Source organism: Agelaius phoeniceus, chromosome 16 (genome assembly GCF_051311805.1).
Source record: "Agelaius phoeniceus isolate bAgePho1 chromosome 16, bAgePho1.hap1, whole genome shotgun sequence".
NCBI lineage: Eukaryota > Metazoa > Chordata > Aves > Passeriformes > Icteridae > Agelaius > Agelaius phoeniceus.
Window position 1 is genome coordinate 11,050,819 of NC_135280.1, and position 22,564 is coordinate 11,073,382.

Sequence of the window (22,564 nt, forward strand, 5' to 3'; positions counted from 1 at the left end):
AAAATCCCAGAGCACATTACAAACTGCCTGGACAAAGAGGACAGATGTGTTTTCCTTGGATCTGGCAGGAGCCATGCAATAGCCACTCTCATCAGGGAAGAGGAATGCTTGGCTAATGGAAAATAATCATACCTGGCTTTCCACCCCAGCTGTCCCACACTGTTAATCTCATTGTAGCTGCACTCAAATTACCAGTAGGCATCCTCTTCTCCTTCTGCCTCAGCTAATTACACGGAAAATCTCCTGTCCCAACACAACCAGAGCAGACTGTGAGTAAGGATGGAGCAGGGTGTGCACTAAGGGATTGCTAACAAGAGGCAAACACTCTTTAATGTTCTCCAAGTTCTCCATTGCTCCACTGGGGCCAGCTGAGTTAGGACCCAATGTGTGTCCCCTCTTGTAGCCTGACTTTGCTGGGTGCAAAGAGCACAATTTTCCCCCTGGCTGTGGTTCCTGGCTGTGTGGGACAGGACTGCAAGTCAGGTTCTTGCTGCAAGGCTCTATTCCAGTTCACACAATGCATGCACCACAAAAAGAACAAAAATATCCACACAGATCAAATATTATCACACAGTGGCATCAACATATCTCATTGTACAGTCCTAATCTATGTTCTGTATAAAAATGTAGCATTCAACCCCCCCTCCATGTGAGATATAACCTGAGAGAAATTACAGTAAGGACTTAAGAGGGGTCTGTACTCATGGCACAAGAAATCAAATTAATAGTACAGAAATTACTTGCTTTAAGCTCAGACCATGGACTGAATTTAGAGCTCTAAATCAGTGTTTACCTTGTTGAACAGTGGGTTCTTGCAGAAGAGCATTTACTACAAAACCAAAGCTTTTTATCCAAATCAGTGAGTGTCAGAGTTTGAATTATGGCTGTAAGAGAAAATCTTTTGTTTCTGTCACCTCCTTAGTCAATGCTAATTTGACCAAGGTGTGAATGAGTTAGTGCTGCTCCCAAAAGTCCTGTGACGTGCACAGAGCCACCTTCCCCCAGCACACAGAGCCTTTGGAACTCCTTTTAGACATCCCCAGAGGGTCTAGATGAAAAATCTGCCTTCAGATGGTGGAAGACAGGTTAGTAACTTGCAGGATATTTATGTCAAGAAGCAAAATCATGGCTACAACAAAACAACTGAAGGAAGGAGAGATGCACAGTGGACACACACTGAAAGTTTCTACTAATCTGCTCCAAGGTGAGACTGAAGGGCAGCAACCATGGCCAGCACAGCCAAGGAACAGCATGCCAGGAGATGGGGACAGAAGATTTGGGAGACACAAGGGCATTCTGTACAGGGGTGGTGTGAATTGCAGAGCCACCTCAGGTGGGGTGAATGTTAGCTCACTGCAGCACTTGTTCCATGCAGCAGGATTTACTAAAATACATATTTTTTCAATTGTTCTGGTCTGCGGTTATTTTCTGCAGACCCCACGGTCTCACTGGAAGCTTCTGCTTGAAAAGTCTCCTTTAGCATCTCTCAGAATTGGGAGAGATGCTAAACTGGCATGGCAAAAAAAAATAACAATCATTTGGGAGCAATTTATATCCTGCTGTTATAGAGTCACAAACACTCATTTCCATACCACCTACAGTTATGTGTGCATCTCTTTGTTCTGATATTGAGAAAAAACCCATTTGTATTCTCTCAATGCAAGCAATCCTTGGCTTGAATTTTTAGTTGGTCAAATAATGCTAAAGAAGGAAATATTGGAATTTCTGCCTGTGCCATGGGACTATTCAGGCAGGCAAACTCTATTACAGCCATGGTCTTATCAAAGGAAAGCTAAATCTCCTCATTAAATCTTGGTTGTTGTTATTTTCAAGAAGAGAGCCTCTCTACTGCAGGCAAAATGATGGAGAATGTGAAAAGCAGAGGTGGCATCCTGCAGAGGAGCTGTGTGTGGGGCCATGCCAGGGGAAGGGGACAGCCACCACTGCTGCTCAGCATCCAGATGTGGGCACAGCCACCACTGCTGCTCAGCATCCAGATGTGGGCACAGCCACCACTGCTGCTCAGCATCCAGATGTGGGCACAGCCACCACTGCTGCTCAGCATCCAGATGTGGGCACAGCCACCACTGCTGCTTGGCATCCAGATGTGGGCACAGCCACCACTGCTGCTCAGCTTCCAGATGTGGGCACAGCCACCACTGCTGCTCGGCATCCAGATGTGGGGACAGCCACAGCTGCTGGGCCCCAGCTCCCACCTGCATCCCCTCTGGATTCTTGGGATTAGACACCAAATCCAGTGTTTGGCTCATGGACGCAGTCTGGCTCTGTCTCACCTGCACAGAAACCAATCAAGCAAAAAGCCACACATATACTTTTACTCCTGCCTGTGAGTGACCTCTGGACATCATAAATTCAGCCAGGAAAGCTTCATTTGACAAGGACCATGCCAAAGCTCACCTATCCAGAAGGATATCCAAATTCTGAACCAATATGTTAAAAGTAAAGCAATTAAGAGCACACTCCAATGGAAGTGGCATTGAACCCGATTTTGTGTAATGATTTTTAATTATTCTTTGCATCCTTGGGCAAAATACTTTAGCCTGAATGCAGCAGAATATCCAGCCACCTAAGTCCTACAAGATTTGAGGTGCAATCTAGAACAGAGCCCCCACAGAATCTCCACCAGATTTTACTAGTCTGTCATCTGTTAAAATGGATATAAAATTAGCCCTGCTTTCCTACTGTCTCACCTGTTTGGGGAGAAGGGGGAAAGCAGGAAATACAGAGAGAGGATGAGGTCCAAATCTGTGACATAAGGATAATTCTGCTTATTAAAAAAAAAAATCTTAGAATATTGTGAGGGATGCAGTTTGAAAGCAGTCTAAGAGGTTTTCAACAATTATGGTTAATGTATCTAGAAATAATCTAAATGGTTAGTAAAATGTTGACTGGAAGATAAACATATTTATATGAAACTAGATATTAAAATTGCTTTATTGCTTTTTTGACACTTCAAATGCAGGAAGCTGTCTAGTCCTTTTACTAACACCCTTCAGAAATGTTAATAAGACTTTTTCCTGCTATATTTTAAATGGAAGAGGTGGTGTAAACAACACTGCAGATGGGTTTCTTTGCTCTGCTGGGGTATCCAGCTATCCTTCAACCCACCAGACAGACTTTTGTTTACACGTTCCACATAAAATTGTTCAAGAACCTTTAACTCATGCCAGGATCCAAAGCTCTGTGCATTCAGTGGACCAAGAGCACATTCCCTGACACCTCCCACCCCTGCTCTAAGCCAGCTGGGGGACATGAATCCTGTTATAGGGGAGTGAAGGATTTAGGAGTCTAGGAAGTTACACTGAAATATATGTTTTCAACTTTGTTGGCAATACCAGAGGCTCTGTTTCTATGCCAATCCAGCTGGAATGAACCTGACTCTGCTTCCCTTCTCTGGAGGCACCAGCCTCTGCCTGGGGACCTGTGGCACTGCTTGGCCAGGCTGGGAGGGACAAACCTGCTGCTCCACAAACCCTGGGGCAAAGGCCTGGCTTTGGCTTTTGGTGCTCTGCTAAGCAAGGGAAACCTGGAATCAGGCAGGCCTTACTGAAAGCTCATGTCAAAGTAAGCTTTTAATTTATCCTGAATGATTTCAAATACCCCTCCCCTCCAAAACAGCTGTAGTGCCCATTGTACCTACACAGGCTCAATTGCCAGAATATTTACCTACATGTACAACAGAAGACACAACCTTCACTATTCATTTAATTCTGAAAATAAACTACTGAGAAAACATTTAAGTCTTTGCAAAGTGAGTTGGATTGTTTTCCTTTTGCTTGTTGCTCCTGTTTGGTTGCTTTTTTCTGAGAGCAGACTGGATTGACTACAAAAGAGGAAGACAAGGTAAAAGTACAAAATCTATAAAAAACTAGTGTTCCAAGGAGCAAGCACTTGCACCTAAGAAATCTTTGTTGATTGTTGCTAATATCTATGATAATTAAGCTAAAAATACCCACAAAGCAATAGAATTTGCAGAGATAAGTCTATTGTCTTAAGCAAATAATGAAGCCAGGAACAGTTAAATTGATCTCATGACTCTCATTTCAATAATAAAGCAGCAACAACTGTTAATCTATAGCACTCAGTTTAAATTACAAACCCAGCGCTGAATGGGCAATTTCATTAGAGAGAACACAGCTAAGAGAGAAACAGCTGGCAGGGAAAAAGAGTCATCCCCATTGAAATCCAACCTTCCTGAGAATTTCCTGTTGCTCTGTACCAAACCCATCATCAGGGAACAGTTCTCACAAATACCAGGTGCACCTGATGGAAGCTTTTGGTGTCCAAGCAATTCCCTTTTATTTCAGCCCCAAGGGGGCTCCAAGGGTGGCCTGGGCACTGCTCCAGGATGGACACAGGGATACCAGGAAGGGCAGGGAGAGGGAGGGGAGCAATCACCCCACATCTGCCTGGAACCACCCCACAGCACTGTCAGAGAGCTCCAGGACACGAGCTGTGTGTCCCCAAGGATAGGAGCAGCTCAGTGAGCAGATGGGAACTGGCTTTTTCCTCTTTTTATTCTTGTCCCCAAAATTAACACATGGTCTGCAAGCCAATCAAACTCACCCACGGATACCAGCACTGCCTAGAAGAGACAGTTATCTTTTTAAATTAGATCCTTTCAAACACTTACACAGATCCTTGGGTATTGCAGGGGCTGTGGAAATGAAACCAATGAACATCCACAGTAGGTGAGGGGAGGAAAGGCTTCCACCATCTCTCCTGGCAGCTGTACAGAGCTCATGGGAGGAAGAACGTCCTGTTCTCACTGAAGGGAGCAGGCAGGACTATAAATATCTACATGGAACATATTTACTGAAGGATGGAGTGCCATACTAACAACCAGTTTTTCATGGTAGGACCAAATTTCACAGGTATTAGCAGCTTCCTGAAATAAATTCAGAGAATCAGAGGATAACTGAGGTGAGAAGGGACCTATGAAAGCTTCCAGTTCAGCCTTCTGTTTAAAGCTTGGACTACTTCTATGCTAAGGCAGGTTGTTGAGGGCCTTTCCTGTTCTCTTCTGATAAATCTCAGGGATGGAGAGCCCACAGCCTCCCCAATATGGTTCCTGTGCTGCATAACCCTTATTCTGAGGACTTTTCCCATACACAAACAGAAGGAATTTCCCTTGCTGCAGTGCATGATCACTGCCTTGTCTTTGTGCAGCACACTGTGACAGTCTGAATCCATCCTGTCCCTTTCCATTAATGGTAGACAGTGATTAGATGCCCCCTTATCTCCTCCAGGATACACAAACCCAGCTCTCAGAGCCTCTCCTGAAACACCACGTGCTGCACTCTCCTGAGCACCCATTGACTTTCTGCTGGACTTGCTCCCCTTGGTGACCTCTCTGTGGCCCTGGGACACACCAAACCCATGGTGTCCACTTTGGTCACCTCTCTGTGGCCCAGGGACACACCAAACCCACTGTGTCCACTTTGGTCACCTCTCTGTGGCCCTGGGACACACCAAACCCATGGTGTCCACTTTGGTCACCTCTCTGTGGCCCAGGGACACACCAAACCCATGGTGTCCACCTTTGTCACCTCTCTGTGGCCCAGGGACACACCAAACCCGTGGTATCCACTTTGGTCACCTCTCTGTGGCCCTGGGACACACCAAACCCACTGTGTCCACTTTGGTCACCTCTCTGTGGCCCTGGGACACACCAAACCCACGGTGTCCACCTGGAGCTTCAACCTCACAGTGCTGAGTGCAGTTTCTGACCTGTGGCCACACCTGAACAGCCCAAAACAAGTGACAGGCAGGTGTCACCACCTCAAATACACCTGCAGTGCCCCAGGTCCTCTCTGCAGAGCTCCCTGAGCTGTCAGTCCCCAGCCCATGGGGCTGATGTGTCCCCAGGGCAGGACTGGCTGTGTTTTACCTCACTGAATGTCATGAGGTTCTCATTAGCCTGCTCCTGAGGATTCCCAAGGTTTTTGCCTGTCACTGGAAATGGAGCTAGAAGGCTTGGTGCCATATTTTGTGTGCCTTCACAAAAAAGAGCAATGGCATATCCTGTGCATTCAGCCTGTCTCCCTCGTGCCGTGGTGGTTCACAGCAGCATCACATTCTCAGCCCCCAAATGCCAACTGACATCACCAAGAGTTTTTAGAGACCACAGTGACCTTGAGAATGCTCCTGCACAGCAGCAGGATCAGGATGTCAGCATCACTGCTGGAATGGGGTTGTTCTGAGAGGACTTTGCTGAAAAGGAAGGAAGATTTAGTTGCTGCTGGAGCGGAGGTGGGGGTGGTGTTGGAATCCATAACCACTATCCCTGTTCAGGATTCTGTTAGCTAAATTTATGACACACATTGAAGCCTCATTTTTCCCCTAGTAAGAATATTTCTTTCAGCTATTTATTTTGCATTTCATGAGACCTTCTGCAGATGCAGTGAGCTATATCACTCTATTCTGCTCATAGGGCATCCTGAGATCTAGATGCTTCAAAACTTGGGTGTATTGTAATGACTGTATAGAATATCTCAATGAAATTCTACATCTGCACCCTTGATAATTCCTTTGATTTCAAGGGGAAATATTCATTGCAGCTTTTGCAAATGCTGATATAAGCCATGGAGTGAATGTTCACAAATCTCAACCTCCTGTGCCCAGATTCTTCATAGAGTTCATCCCATACATGGGCTCACCTTTTTCACAGGAATTGTGTAAAACATTGCCTCTCCCTAGTGAAATTTTTATTTTCCCCCTTTCTTGCTGCACTTACAAATGCATTGTACAAATCCACCATGGTTGTACTTCTTTAATTTTGTTATAACACCCAGGGAATAATTCTGTATCTTCTAACAACAATCATATTCATTCAAAAATTAAATATTTACTTGCCAAAGAGCGATTACAAGTTGTCATGAGTGCTTGTCTTCATTATGTGTGGGAAATTAAATGGACTTTGTACCATAATCTGCTGGTATAATAAAGGATTATGCTCAACAAAGGAAAAGTGACCCCATTTGGTTGGAAAGTAACACTTCCTTCTCATTAAATTTTACTTCATATTGCAACAAGCTCAGGTCTTATCAAATATGACAAGTTCAGACTTTACTGTGCTGAGACAGCCTGTCTGCTCAGGAGGTACAGGACTAACCTAGTTTAGATTTGGAGAAAACCTTGGGTGGTACCAAATATCCACTGTTAGGTGAAACATATGCAGCCAGAAGAATTCTCATTCCTTTCCCATCTGCCAACACAGAACTGATGAAGGGGGAATGCTCAAAAAAAACCAAAAAAACAAAAAAACAAGTTTTTTTTAAAAAGCCCCAGAATCAACATATTGAAAGCTAAAGGTACACAGGTTGCCCAAATGTCTGCACTCAACTGCAGCTGCTTTGCCCTTTCCAGCCTGGTGGGGATAGATCAGAAAGCATCAAAGATCCTGCTTTGAGTCTTGTTTTAACAGATCATAATTGTGCACAACCCATTGTCTACAGCTGAAAACAGCATTGGGACTGATTTTGTAACAGAGATGCATTAGGTAAATACATTTCCTTAGCATTTACTGGACCCAAAACATAGAAGTCCCCTAATTTCTCTTTCTTGGACACATCAGTTGTAAGTAAAACCCTCTGCCCTGTAGCTGGGGCACAGAATTTCCACTCCCACACAGCACATTCTGTTATCCTCCACATTTGTTTGCTGGCACTGGGGAATCTGATTTTTCCCCATCTCCTTTGGAACAACATAAATGCTGGAGGTTTTGCATTTTGACCCTTGTCTTTGGGCTATTAAACACTTCTTCCAGTTCCTTTAGATTATATATCCCAACTTCCAACTGGCTTTAGGAGGTTAAAACACACAGAGAAGACCTTTAGCTTTTTACATCAACTAATCTATTGCTAAACCAGCAGCAGTCTCCCTCTCTCTGCGGATATGCTAACCTCCTGCCCCTACATGAAAAGGTTTAACAGTTTCTAGGGCACAGGATACACTCAAGCACAGAATTTTGAACTGCTTTTCACCATGGATTTCATGTACAATTTGAGGCTTGCAATGCATTGCCCAAATGAGACACGACAGGTCTGCTTTTCCAACAGAAGTAGCAACAGCCACAAACACATGGCCTGGTGCCCCCTGCGTGGTCAGATAAATCAGGTGTACCCCAGTGCCACAAAGAGCCAGAGCTTTGTGCCCACACCTGGGGCTCTGCATGGGCACAGCTGGACTCAAGGGCACAGGCACAGCTCCCTGTGGGCACAGGCACCACCCAAGAGCTCTGTGTCCCTCCCGACTTCCCTGCACTGCAGCCATCATATTTTATGAAAAATCCTCTTGCCAGGATTTTTTCCTGAGAAGCTGAGAGGCTTCAGGAACAAAATGTAAGCAATGATTATCTGCTGCTGTGGAATGCAACAGGTGGATCTGTGATTGGGCTCATGTGGTTGTTTCTAATTAATGGCCAATCACAGTCCAGCTGTCTTGGACTGTCTGGTCAGTCACAAGATTTTATTATCGTTCCATTCCTTTCCTTTCAAGCCTTCTGATGAAATCCTTTCTTCTATTCTTTTAGTATAGTTTTAGTATATAATTTTCTTTTAATATAATATATATCTCATAAAATAATAAATCAGCCTTCTGAAACATGGAGTCAAGATTCTCATCTCTTCCCTCGTCCTGGGACCCCTGTAAACACCACCACACTGCACTGCAGGCTCTGCAGCCTCTCCAAACCTCTTCCACACCTTCCAGGGAGGATGCTATGCCAAGCTGCAGAGCTGATCTGGGCCCAGCCAGTGCCCCATGCTCCTGCAGCCCCCCAGCCCTGACTGGTGACTGGGCACAGCCTGGGCCAGGTTACTGCCCAGGGCATTGCCAGCGTGTGAAAAACCTTCCTAAGCCACTTTTAACCACGTTTAGGATAGAGGTTTATGCCCAGGCTTTAGACAAAAAACATGTTGTGTGTTTCTAAGCATGTTCACAAAGCTGAAACAGAGGGAATCTCACCTTGGTGATCCATGGCCAGGTGATGAGTTAAGGTCTGCATGTGGCTGGACACACAGGGAGCTTTTCCAGGAGCAGCAAACAGCCACACTGTCAGATTCTGCTCTTTGGGAAGATATCTGGGAACACTTTTCCAGCACTGCCTCAGTCTTCCAGAGTTGCCTCTTCTTCTCCTTGCCTCTCCCTGCCCAGCTCTGGATTCAGTGAAGTTTAAAAGCAAGCACATGTAAAAGTTCTTTGATCTCACCAGTTACACAGATAGCTAGAAGCTAGGTCCTCCTCAAATGTACTCCAGCAGTGATTTTCTGGAAAAACAGGAGAATTTTGAAAGTGAGACTTGAAACAAACAGCTGAAAAGCAGTAATTTCACCAAAGAACTGCCTGTGCTCAGACAACTCACAAAAACAAACTTGACAGACAGAGTTTGATGTCACTTTGGCCCTGAACAGATAGAAACCTGCAAACCCAGGGCAGTGTGGAGCAGTCATTCTCCTTCTTCCAGAATGAATAGGAAAAACTAGGTTTGCTGATGTGCTGAATACTGAGCAGTAGATACTCTCAAATAGCTTTCCTGGCCAGGACCCTTCAGCAGGGAGTTGAAATCTGCCTCTTGGTCCTGCAGAGGAGATCTGTCATGAAGGAACAGAGCTGCTCACTCACCTTCTCATATGTCATCTCCAGCAGCTCTCTGACTGTCCAAAACATTTCTATTATCCACCTGTCAGTGCTAAAATGGAGAAAAGGAAAAATATGGTGTGTTCTGTAGACTACATTTTACTGAAAGGGTAAGGAATGGTTTCAATAGAGTTTTGATAAGCATGGTACATTTTCTGTATCAGGATAATTTTTTTTTTATCTCAGGGCCTTCTTTTAGGGAAATAAGCTATCATTGGAATGGAAAGTCTTAATTTATTGAATATTTGTAATTAGATATTTGATTATGCTCAGTATACAGTATCTTTTGATGTGCTAGCAGCCAAATGCTGCTACAACCAACACACTGATGATGACTAGTCTGTCTTCCCAACAGCAGTGTCACCCTCAACTTAGAGGCTCTACAGCCACACTTAAATTCCTTCTCAGCAGATGGACACAGGTTTACACATGCTCATCACCTCCATGTGCTGTGTCAGGACTGCAGAATACACTCTGGGGTGGGCTGTGCTCCAAAGGGATGCATTGACACCCCCTGGACAGCACCCACTGGGCTGGTTCATGCAGCCCTACACATGCACATGTGAATTATCTGAGGTCTATACAGCCCCAGAACTGGTCTGGAAAGCTGTTCAAATAAATCAGAATTGTCATGAGCAGGCAGCTTCTTGCAATGCCTTGTAGTGAGCTAGAGCCTGGGCTGCCACCCAGCAGGGGTGACAGCCCCCTCTCAAACAGCCCTACCCCAGAAACACCTTCACATCTCAGGATCTGGCCCTTGGGAACCCATAATAACTGTGGATTTTCCAGCTCTGGAGAGGGATTTAAGCATCTTGCTGGGGAGCAGACTCTCCTGAAATCCTGCATCTCAATGCTGACATCCCCTGGGGGGAGAATAAGTAGGAGTTAAGACTTAACCTTTTGGGATGACAGTATGTGGCATATGCTTGAGATAATCAGTGCAATTGCTGAGTGAAAAGCTGTATTATCTTGAAATAAATATGGTTCACCCAGAAAGGTATTAAAACTCAGCCTCATGCAATATGAACAATTGTTCACATCCTGGAGCATGCAGCCCTGAGCAGTTACTACAACAAAAAGGGATTAAGTGCCTCTAATTATTATTACTGTTATCCAAACATTTTGCTATCAGTGAGCCTATAATAAATAACCACGACATCTCATGGGTACAGCTATTAAATTTACTGTCACTAGCTGAGCTGTTCTGATTAAGAGCCAGAGTTTTTCCAGTAAACACACAGATCCCTCTCTAAGGACTGAAGAATAAATGAGAACTGAAAATCTAAGGGGGAGAAAGAAAGGGCTCCCACGTGAGCCTCATTCTTTGCTCAGAATGTCATGTTTCTGTAAATATAAAAGACAGTGGTAACAGAGTCCTTGGCTCACTCACAGGGACTCCTCTCTTGTGTTATCCATCAGTTATTGCACAGGCTGGAAGCAGCAGGGTGCTGTGGTGCTCATGGCACATCCCTGCACAGGAGAGAGACAGTGTGTCCTGTCCAGGGGAACTTCAGCAACATGAGCAATCCTCCTGTTCTTTTCCAGGCTGCTTTAAAACACCTGTAAAATAGGTGAGTTACTTAAAGCTACCCTGATGCTTAAACTTACAGCTGAGCTTTCAAAGTGGATTTTATGACCCTTCAGAGACAGACACTTAACACAGTTAGTTTATGTTTACTCAGCTTCCCCCATTTTTATTTTGGCTCACCAGCAGTTTCTGGTCAAGTTTCCAGCCCAAGTCTGTAAAGATTTAATCTTTGGTAGTGAGCAGGACTAGAAGCAATCAAGGGAGAGCCACTCTCTTAGATAAGGTTTTGTAAATTCTAGACATTCAAGATGCAAGTAGGTGAAATAGATCAGTTTTCATCTGATAGTCTTTCTTTTCGTGTTTTGGAGACAATAAATGCTTTTCCAACTTCCTCTGAGGATTTCAGCATTGCCTTAACCTCTGTTTTTTCCTGAGAAATATGATGAAACAGAAAAAGTATTCCCATTCTCTTCTGACATGTCCTGCTGGGATATAAACCCCCTGCTGCACCTCAGAGCCTTGAGCCACCTCACTGGGATCCCAGCCATTCATTAGTGCTCTTCCCTATAAATGTTAAATGTTCCATTGCCATGTTCCAGTGCTGCCCTCACTCCTGTTCAAAGTCTCCCTTCTTGCTGCTGGGCTGGCATCTCCCTCCCATCCATTCCCTCCATGGATCCTCTGCACTGGCCAGTGAAGCCTCATGGCAATTTTTACTGATTTCACTGACACTGTGCAGTCTTTGGGAACTTACACTAGAACACAGAATAGCCCTGTCATCCATATCTGGAGCTCTACAAAATTCCCTCAGGTCTGGGAAGGTACAAACTTCAGTGGGAGCTTTCTCTGTGCCTGGGGCACTCCCAAAATCCAGCTGGACCCTCCAGCATCAAGGGAGACCTGGCCCTATGGCATCTTCTCCTCCCCTCAGGCAGCAGAGATTTCACTGCCCATCTGTGGTTGTGAATGTGACAGGAACCAGGTCTGTAAGCCACCATCCCTCTATCCAACTGCTGAAACTGTCTGACAGTGCCAGAAGCTTTCAGGAGGGATGGACAGACACACAGAGTGTGGAGAAGCAAAGTCCAGATCTGTCCTTTGAACCTGAACTCATCAAAGTGTGCTGTGCCTGAGGTATAGAGAGGGGTCTCAGGGGTTTCAGCAGCCCTGAGGTGGTTTGCAAAGTGGTTGTTTACTGTTTGCTCCTCAGATAAACTTTTCCTTCCTTGCTATACTGTGGTAATCTCCCCTCAGCAGATAAAGTGGCTCCTGCTGATCTCTCCACAGGGCCATTGTTTGTTGCTGTAACAATCAGAGCAGCAGCAGGAGGGGTTTAAAAAGCACACACAGCTCAGAGAAGATGGGAAGAGAAAAGGACAGGGCAGAGGAAGAGGTAAAGCAGAGCACAGAGAAAAAAAGAAGGAGAAAAAGAAGATGAACAGGCTTGCTTCTCCTCAAGGTCCACAGTTTCCCAGGAAGGATAAAAACATTATCCCAGCTGCCCCTCCTAAACACAGCACAGGACAGACACAGGGATGCCAGACCCCTTTCCTGCTCCAGGCAGCTGAGTAGAAGTAGCTATTCCCTGAAGAGCCTTAGGAACTTGTGGGGCTGTTCCCCCTAACAGCTGAAAAGGACTCTCACAGATCAGAAAGTGTTTCCAGTCCCATCTCCCTGATTTTCCAGGAAGTTCTCTGAAGCATCCACCAGCAGTACCCAGAAAATCATTCCTTGGAGCCAGAGCAGAGCAAAGAGAACACAGAGAGGCAGGAGAAAGTCAAGGGGGAGAAAGGCTTGGCAGAAAGTAAAGGAGCTTCTTTTCTTGCTGGAGTTCTCTATCCTGTAATTTACCTACAGCAGAACAGTGCAAATTTGCAATAACAGCTGGGAGACCCATTGTGAGCTACTGAACCTTATGAATTACAAAGTAATTGGAAAAACACAATGAAAACAATGTTTTGCTCCATAAAGCATTCCTAGTTCCTTTACTGGGATGGCTACAGGTCTAGTTATTTAAAAGCACTGCCATACTTAAGAGGGGATGGTTAGCAAAGCAACAAACAAATGCTGAAGTCCTAATAAAGAGAGATTTCACTGTGAGCAAGCAGATCAAAACTGTTACAGCAGTAAAATTTAGTTCTAGGAAGAAATATCCAGAACCAAATGAGCTGTACTGGATTTTACAAGAGTGCAGGTTGATGAAATTACATTTGGGGCTGTTGTGCAAACCCTCAGTCCTCTCTGTTTCAGGGGAGCCCCTTTGTCCACGTGCAGGTGGCACAAGGCAGAGCTCAAACCCCTGTGTTCTGAGCAAGGAGCCTCCTCTCAGCCTCTCCTCTCCTGCAGCCCTTGGGGCACTCTGGGACAGGCTGGGCTTCTGGGAGCTGGCTGCTGCTGGGATGCATCACACAAAGTCATGCAGAGAGGACAAAATCCTCTGCCAGAACACTGGCAGACCTCAAAATTAGTCTGGGAGTGGACAGCAAGAGGTAGAGCTCACCCCACGAGCTCTGGCTGGAGCACTGAGGGGCTGCACGGGCCAGGCTGCACCTTCAGGCCCATCCTGAGCCCCTGACAAGCTTCAGAACTGTTGCAAAATGAGGAAAATGTTGCTCTCTGCTTTGTCATTTCTCTCTATTTCCAGCTATAATACTGAAACTCATCTTTATGTGCACAGCAATAAATTAGGAACACATACAAGATGATAAAGATGGTTGTTTTCCCTCCCTTTTTTTTTTCCCTCTGGATTTGCTACAGATGTGCTAGTTAGTGATGAATGAGTTTAATCCTTGCTCTTTTTCTTTGTTGATTATTTACTGTTATTTGATTAAATCTACAAAAGGGAATTTTCCAATATGTAAGGTCTGTGTTAATGGGATTTGGGGCATGTATAAATCATTTGACCCTGATACCCATTGTTGAATAAGTATTTCTGAGGTGGATAACTGCCCACAGCCCCCTTCAAAATCCACCATGGTGCTCTTTAATGCTCTTATTTTGTTGAACCCTCTATGAGGTTCCTCCCTTCTCCCATTAAAAAACCTGTGAATGCTTTCAGAATTTGAAGAAACCAAATCCTTCTAATGGTTTTGCAGATGATTTGCTTAGGGTTGCAGTTCAGCTGCCTGAATTTTAAATCTTGATGTTATTTGCATTTGTTAATCAGAACAACAGGCTGGCCTTACCCCCACAGATGTCTGATTCCCACAAGGGTGGGGGTTTGCTTTGAAATTGTTAAAAATTCCCATAAATCTCTATCATTGAGTATGTGACTACTAAATTTCCCTTTTTTAATAAGATTATAAGCACAAGAGGTTCAGTTTTTGCAGTGTTAGGATACACCTTCCCCAACCCTTTTCAATCAGCATTATCAGTATTTGGCCACAAGCCTGGTCCACATAAATCACATGAGGCCATACAAACCTAGCAGGCTGACCTTTAAAATAACACTGCAGTGATCCCATTTTACATGTCCAGAGATGTGTTTGTCCTAAAGGGATCCCAGTCCAGCACTGACTGCCTCTGGGAAGCCAGGATCTCCAGTGCCCAGCTAACAGGCACACAGCCTGCACAGCTCAGACTGAAGCAAAATTTGGGGCATGGAAACAGCACAACCCAAAGATGCCTGTGAGCCTCTGATTCAGTCTGAGCAGAATCAAATCCTCAAAGTTTCCCTGGGTAGCTCCCAGTAAACTCAGCTCTGTGGAGCACAGAGGGGGTGAAGAAAAAGAGGTGAAAATGTTGGGCACAAGAGGAAAACAGTGGCAGTTCCTTGAGCTGAGGTAGGAAAGGAGGAGGGAATGTAGGTCTTTGAGATAAGTCTTAAGAATGGGTGCAAGGAGAGAAGAGAAATCAGCTTGGCAAGTCGACACAGCTCTCCTACAAGTTGCATTGTCCCCTGAGAAACTCTTGTGCACCCAAAAGTTTGCCTATTCTTTCTAAATGTGACAATTAGAGATATTCCCTCTTCCCACACATCTTACTCCAAATAGAAATTAACTGAAATTGAGTGACAAGGGATTTAGTTCTCTTACAAGATCAGGTTTTCTATATGACACATGAAATGGCAATACATCTTGGATAAAAGTTTGGGAAGGACCAGTTTCTGCCAGATGGAGAAAATTCCAGCTCAGGAGTCTGTGATGCTTCTGTAAAAGCCCTTTTAACTTTTAGCAAATTATTAATGTTTAAGCAAATTTTGAGTGAAGATGACCTTGGAAATATAAAGATATTTCTTCTGCTGTGTTTTGCTGCCTTCTCAGAAAGTCCCCTGGACATGCAGACTCCTGATTTACACAAAGACATTGCCCTTCAGGCAGAGGCACAAAGGATGCTGTGAGGGTAAGGAAACCTCATTGCCAGGCACCCACAGGGAGGTGACTCAAGACACCCACACCGGAAAGCAAATGCAGGGCTCCCATGTTGGTATTGATGGTGCATCTGAGGGAAGGCACAGGGAAAGCTGGGATGGGGACAGGCTACAATAAACACCTCCTCAGGAAGCCCCTTCAGCATGGGCTTGTACAGAGCTCTGACAGAATTAGCCTTCCTTAAAAAAACAAATATCAAACAAACAAACAAACCAGGAGAGGCACCTTCTCCTTCACCACTGACATTTTGATCCATGAGACTGTAAGCACCATTCCATCAAACTCACTCAATATGTGTGTTTTGAGTGCTCCAGATGTTCCCAAAGTTCCCTCCAAACCTCTTTATGTCTCCTGGTGAACCAGGTTTGGTCCTATCACAGCAGTGCAAAATGCAGCTGACAGCACCATCACGCAGATCAAATTCTTAGAATTTATCCAAGCTGTATAAAATAAATAGCATAAATAGTGCTGTTTGATGTGTGCTGTTTGGGTGGAAAACATATCAGCATCAAGCACAGAAAATTTTGATTTTGTCTGACTGGAAAACAGCATTCATAATAGAAGATTAATTTTAAAAAACCATGGCAAAGCTGGATATATTTTGAAACATCTCCCAGGTGTTAAAAACTGTTTGAGGGTTGTTATTTCCACAGATCTAGACTCTAACATAAAACACAATGTTTTTCTGCCCCAAGAGAACAGGGTGGCTGGATGAGACAGCTGCACCCTTTTCCATAGAATATTACAGGTGGGAATGCACTGGTTTTTCACCAGAGTAATGCTGGTAGCACACATCCTTATTACCTAATGAATATAAGGAGAAAATAAACATTATTAAAGGGTTTCAGTCTACACTGCAAACATTACTGGTCTTAAAAGTGTTTTGAATGTTTGTACATGGAGCTTTGTTCATATAAATAGGCAGCAGAACTGTGGTAGTCAGTACCTGTATGTAAACACACATACAGAAAGCTTTGCAAGGTCTGGGTCTGTTCTGCCCAGCTCTTTTCAATTCATGTTAGTGGAAGGCAAAGGGTATTTTTGACCCAACAGCAAGAAAACATTTCTTAACTTTGACTGAACCAATCACATACGCTTTTGGTGAGAAATAAGTTTCACTGGTAACAGAACCACTTGTAATTTTTTCAGTTCTGGTGTCCTTTCATGAAACTTCAGCTAAAACTTCATTTTTTAGGCTGAACTACCAGAGAAGACACAGAAATTACAATAACTCCTGTTTGTTAATCTCACAACTGCTTTCAAGATGCACAACTGAACAAAATGAAAGCTGCCTTCCTTTACCACCCAAGATGCTGCTGCATTTCAAAGGGGTGATAGCCAAATGCATTCAGATGATAAGAACAAACTGTTCAAGGAATGATTCTCAGCAATGACTAATATTCGATAATAACAGCCATGAAATGAAAGCAGCCCTAAGTTTTATTAAATGATTTTCCACTGCCTCCACACTGAAGCATTAGCCTGTGCAGCAGAGAGCTCAACCAAATTAACAGTTGAGAAAGAAGTGTCAGGAGCTATTACAAAACATATTCCCAGTAATGAAATTCAAAGTCCATTGAGAGCAGTTGTTTTATAGATGTGGAAGGGAGAAAGGCAATCCTTGTCAGTAGCCCATGAGAAGTGGAAGTATCAAACTCCCCCACTTCACCCTCCTCTGCAGAGTCCCTTGACCATGTCTGTGCTGACTGTGCTGGGAATGAGCACAGGACAAACTGGGGCTGAAAGGCCAGGAGGATCCAGGTTATGTCCCACTGCCATCAAACCAGAATCCCTCCAGTGCTCATTCCCACAGAGGTGTAAGTGCTGATTGCTTATTCTGCAGGTGTGGCCTCAGCAGGGGCAGACCTTGCAGCTGAAAGGTGCTTCTCCACCCAGACTGTGGCCTAAGTGCAAGTATTTCACAGCCAAATGGACTCACTGCAGATGGGAGGGGACGCCTGGTGTCCCCGTGGTGCAGGGGTGTTGCCAGCCAGCTCCAACCACAGAGTGTGCCACCAGCATGTGCTGTGGCCCCTGGTTCTCAGCTCAGCTCACAGAGACCCCAGAGACTCCAGCCCCCCTTTCCAAACAAGAAGGGAAGTGTTCCCAAAGCACCTGCTCTAGGTAAAACACCCAGAGGTTTGGCCTGCCCAGATGTCATCGTCCATAGACAGAGGTTTGGCCATCCTGCCCCATGCCTGGGAGTGTCCCAGGCCAGGCTGGACAGGGCTTGGAGCAGCCTGGGACAGTGGCAGGTGTCCCTGCCCATGGCAGGGCTGGAATGAGAGACCTTTAAGGTCCCTTCCAACCCAAACCATTCCATGATGCTCTGTCCCTGCTGGTACAGCCCTGTAGTGGGGTGAGTGTCTCACCCACAAGAAACCCAGCAGAGCTACAAGGACTGAACTACTGCAGTTTAGAGTTCTCCCAGTTCAGACAAACAAATCACATTAATTACCATGTTGCAAACAGAGTGACCCAACTCCTCCTGTTCCTTGCTGTTGGGCCAGTGCTGGTACCTCTGATGTGCTCCAGCTCCCACTGTTCAGTCATCTCAGAGCTAATTATACATCTACTCCTAAGTTTCTTCTATCCATTATTTTTACAAGGAAGTGAAAGAATTCAGTCTAGAAAGATATTCAAAGGAAGATACCTTGTTCATGAGCTATAATTATCAGCCTAGAGAAGGTATTTCTGAGACTAGAAAATTTCAGGGGAAAAAATCAGAAAATTGAAACCAAGATGCCATGCCTGAAAAATGACACTGGGTACCACTCATGGGTATTGTGGAATTATCAGCAATTGAGCATCTAAATTAGAAAGCAAAATTTTCAACCACAGGTTCTCAGACTCCATGTAGGAAACACTGGATGAAACTTGTGGTCTATTAATGAGGAGGTCACACAAACTCCTGATCTTAGTACTTTTAAAATGTTGACAGCATTGCCTACCCAATGCTGCCATCCTTACTGAAACCTCAGCAGCTGATCAGATGAAAAAAACAATCCTTACATGATAAAAAGTGAATTTACTACCCAAAAAGATCAATTACAAAGGCTGGTAGGTCAGAGACACTACAAAAGATACGCAATTTGAAATACAGACACACTTTACTAAAATTTGAAAAGCCAATTACTTTTTTTTAGCTGTTCAGCTTAGTCATTAATACCTGCTCTGAGATCACTTTATGCCAGAGCAAATAAAGGAAAGATGACAAGGGAGCTCCAGTCATTGTGGCTGTAGGATTTGCATCACCAGCTTTCTTGCCCTTCCTCCTCTGCCTCCAGGGATCTGAACTCCCAAACCTCATTCTGATTAAACTCCATGAGTAAACTCCATCAGAAATATCAGTTTACTTATATTTTCTTAGTGAAAGAAGGGGAAGACAAACCAAGATGTGCCCTAATTCATGTGAGGCTCCTGCTGTGGCAGATCTGATGAGACAGAGAACTCCCAGATGTGAACATTTCTGCCCAGCTCCCATGGCTGGGCACACAGCCCAGGTGACTCCCTGAGCTCCCCACAGAAAGGATGGATCATTCTGCTGCCTCACCCCTCTCTCTTGCATCCTTGCCTCATCTGAGCCATGACTCTGCCTCGTACAGTTATGGGGCAAATTGTCTCTGCAGTGCTGCCCACAGAGCCTGCACAGTCACTGGTGACAGGGAGAGAGCATTAACCAGCCTTGGTCCCAATAAAGAAAGCAGCAGCTGCCCAAGTGTGTTTCTGTAACAGGCCTAGGGATGCCTCCATGGTGTTAAGAACATTTGTAAACCTTCTTCATGACTATTAATTACTTGGAAATACAAAACCTAATCAGCTTTCAGACCCAGGCTGCCCTGGCCTATTTACACAACACGTTGTTTTGCTGCCAGTTGTGTGCCTGAGCTGTCAGAGCACATTTCCTTCCCCAGCCAAGTCTGGATGTGCAGTGATGGGCATGTTTGTGCTGGAGCATTACTTATGCAGGCCAGAAGGTCTCCATGTCCCCTCCACTTCTTCAAGGGCATCTTCCAGCTATAGCTGTGCTATAAATACTCCAGCCTGGGCTCTCTTTCCAGCCCAGGCTGTCAGGATACAATAAGATCACACAAAGGTATGGAATGCACTCGGACTAGAACAGACCCCCAGCTCCCAGAATGGCCACAGACCACTTGAGAAATTGTTTCATGGTATTAAAACTTTGCATCTCATTCCCCTCAACTCCAAAGCATCACAGCTTTTTTTCTGTATAGCTGGTACCATCCTGTTCCAAACACCATCACCACCTGACCTGATCCCAGATAAGTGTGCAGTCCTGCTGGGTGATAACACTGGACTAGACCCCTCCTGATTCCCACTACCTCCATTTAGCTCCAAATCGAAAATATAAACAAGAAATCCAAGCTAAGAGAAGAGTCAAGATCTAAATCTATTAATAAGGACTGGCAATGTTGGTTATGCTTGGCATTAAGAAATCTAGAGCTTGGAGATTTAGGTGTGATCTTGGATTAAACCTGGTCCTGGTTTGATTCTTGAGATACACTAGAGATTAACTGTGAAAGAAGTGACATAAATAAAATGGCTTGGCTTTAGATGGAGGACAACTCCAAGATTTAGATGAACTCTACAGAAATAATGGGACTCTGGGTTTTTCTTTTGTCTGGCAGCTCTCCAGTCTGTTTTTCTTGCACTCTGATTCTGTTGCTATTTTCAGTAGTTCCTTGGAGGGGTACAGAGGTCTCTAACTAAGGTACATGAGGCTTTTTCAAGCACCTAGGTGAGCCAAAACATTGCCAAAATAATGTACTCTGATTTGCCTTTCTGACATTTCCCAAGGAGCTATTTTCCTTCTTTGAGCACATAGGAGGATTGCAGTGCTTAAATTCACTGTTTAAAGTGAAGGCACAAAATTCTTCCTATCCCCCTCCATGCCTGGGAGCAGTGAAGGTTAAGTATGGATCAGGATCTCTCAGCACAACTGCATTCTTATTTCCACCAAGCCTGGTTTTCCTTTCGAGGAAAGATGCATTGACAAAATTACAACCACACAGAGCCATTCATGAGAATCATCAAGGAGTGGTTTCCTCCCTTTGCCTTGGTGTCCTTGCTCTTTCCAGGGCACTAACACACATGCCCAGACAGACTGCATGGTCCCTTCCCTCACACACCCAGCTCAGCAGCCACCCATTGTCCCCCAGTGCTGGCTTCAGCTTTGCTCTCTCTTCATTTTATGACTCTCCCTCTTTTCTTGCCTTCTTTGTGCCTTATGAAAACAGCATGCAAATTTCTTCAAATCTATGTCCCAGTTCTATCTGAACTCATCAGCAGGCTTTATTATGTTAGTTTGTTTTTCCCTTTTGGAGAATGGCCTCATCATACCCCTCATTCATGAAACAGATCTCATCTCCAGTCCCAGAATGTCTTGACAAACACATCCTGTCTCCTGCAGAGCTCAAACATCAGGAGCCTTCTCAGGGAGGTTTGGAGTGGAGCTGCCCAGCTCACCCCACTCCTGCTGTGTTCTGGAGCCCTCACACCCTGTTCTGAGCTGGGGCTGGCACATGCTGAGCCTCTCCTGTGTGATGGAGGTGTTTGGTGCCATGTGTGTCAGCTGATTCCCAGGTACCTTTTACAGGCAGAAAACATCACCCCTGAGAAAGGGGGAAATGAAAGGCTGACACAGATAAAGCAGTTCCCAAAGTGCTCTGGAGAATCTGTGAGTTACATAAATGTACTGGCCTGATCATTTGGCTCCTAGACAGCTGTGGACTCAAACTTCTCTGAAATCCAGTAATAGCAGATGTTAGTTCTTATAAGAACCTCGAAACCACTACCTAAAACCAATGTAAATCTTGTGAACTGACAAATTGATGGAATATTTTGAAACATTTCGATATCTTGTGCATCTTCTAACTCTTCCATCCTGTATCTAGCAGAGTGCAGCTGATCCCCCATCTACTCTCAACAGGCAAATGTCTGCAGCAACTTTAAGTTGACTTCTACAAGAGATGGCACTCTGAGTCTGCCTACATCCTTCATCTACTCTGACCAGCTGCATCTTTCCACACTGCACCAACAAGAAAAGTTCCCCAAAAAGTAAATTCAGCACATCTGAGAGATTAAAAGAGCCTCACATCTAAAAGCTGCTGGAGGTTGGTACAACCTGTGGCTGGGAGATGTTCCATGAGTTCAAATATCTGAACTCCACTCCTAGCTTTACTACAGATCCTCATAACCCTGAGTAAGTAATTTTGCTTTTCTTTTTCTGATCTCCTGGTTTGTTTTTTAGGTAAGAGATCCCTTGGGAATGGCTGTGTCTCACACAGTGTGCTGAGATAGCAGAGCCCTTAGATGTAGGACTGCAGACTTGGCTGGGTAGTACACCTGATTAACAAAGGAAATAGCTGCAAGGAATGGTTCCTATCAGGACTTACTTATCAATTAAAATTCTATTACACATGCTTTTTACATAAGAACTGTCTTTTTCACTTGAAACTAGACATAAGAAAAAGCTGTCCTGAAGCTCAAGAGATTTGGATTGATTTGTCATTAACATCCACAGGGACAAGGTCTGGTTCCTGTGCTGCCTATCATCTTCTGGCTGCTGTCCATTTACAACAGATGGGCTGGACTCCCTTGAGACTCACAGCTACCTATCAGGCCCTGATATAGCTGTGGAAATTGTTCTTGATCCTCTAGCACAGCTCTGCCTCTTGTTTTCTAATGTCTTCTGAGAGAACTCTGTCCCTGCAGTGCCCTTTCTGATCTGACAATTCAGAGCAGCAGTCCATGTCCTCCCTCCTGTTTGCAGAGACTTTGCTCTGAGGTCAATGTTCTGTCTGGCAATTTGCTCCCATCAATGCTTTTTTGTTTACTGCCTAGGAAAAGTGTCTCTGGCAAACCCCTGGTATTTCACAAAAATCCAGGGAGCATTAGACAGAAAAGGGCACAGTCATTAAGCAAAATTATTGGAAGTGTGTTCATCTCTCCCAGATGCGCTGTAATATTTTCTTACTGTGACTTA

The 22,564-nt window shown here is 44.7% G+C and overlaps 1 long non-coding RNA gene across 1 annotated transcript in view; it reads right to left on the reverse strand.

Annotated features, from left to right (window-relative positions):
* LOC129127133 (uncharacterized) overlaps positions 1-22,564 on the reverse strand; it is a 31,883-nt gene that overhangs the window by 4,908 nt on the left and 4,411 nt on the right. Inside the window, exons 6-8 of the long non-coding RNA XR_013184500.1 lie at positions 9,646-9,712; positions 8,989-9,290; positions 4,655-4,909 (exon numbers count right to left, since the gene is read on the reverse strand). This is a non-coding gene — a long non-coding RNA (uncharacterized LOC129127133). The remainder of the gene's footprint in view (positions 1-4,654; positions 4,910-8,988; positions 9,291-9,645; positions 9,713-22,564) is intronic.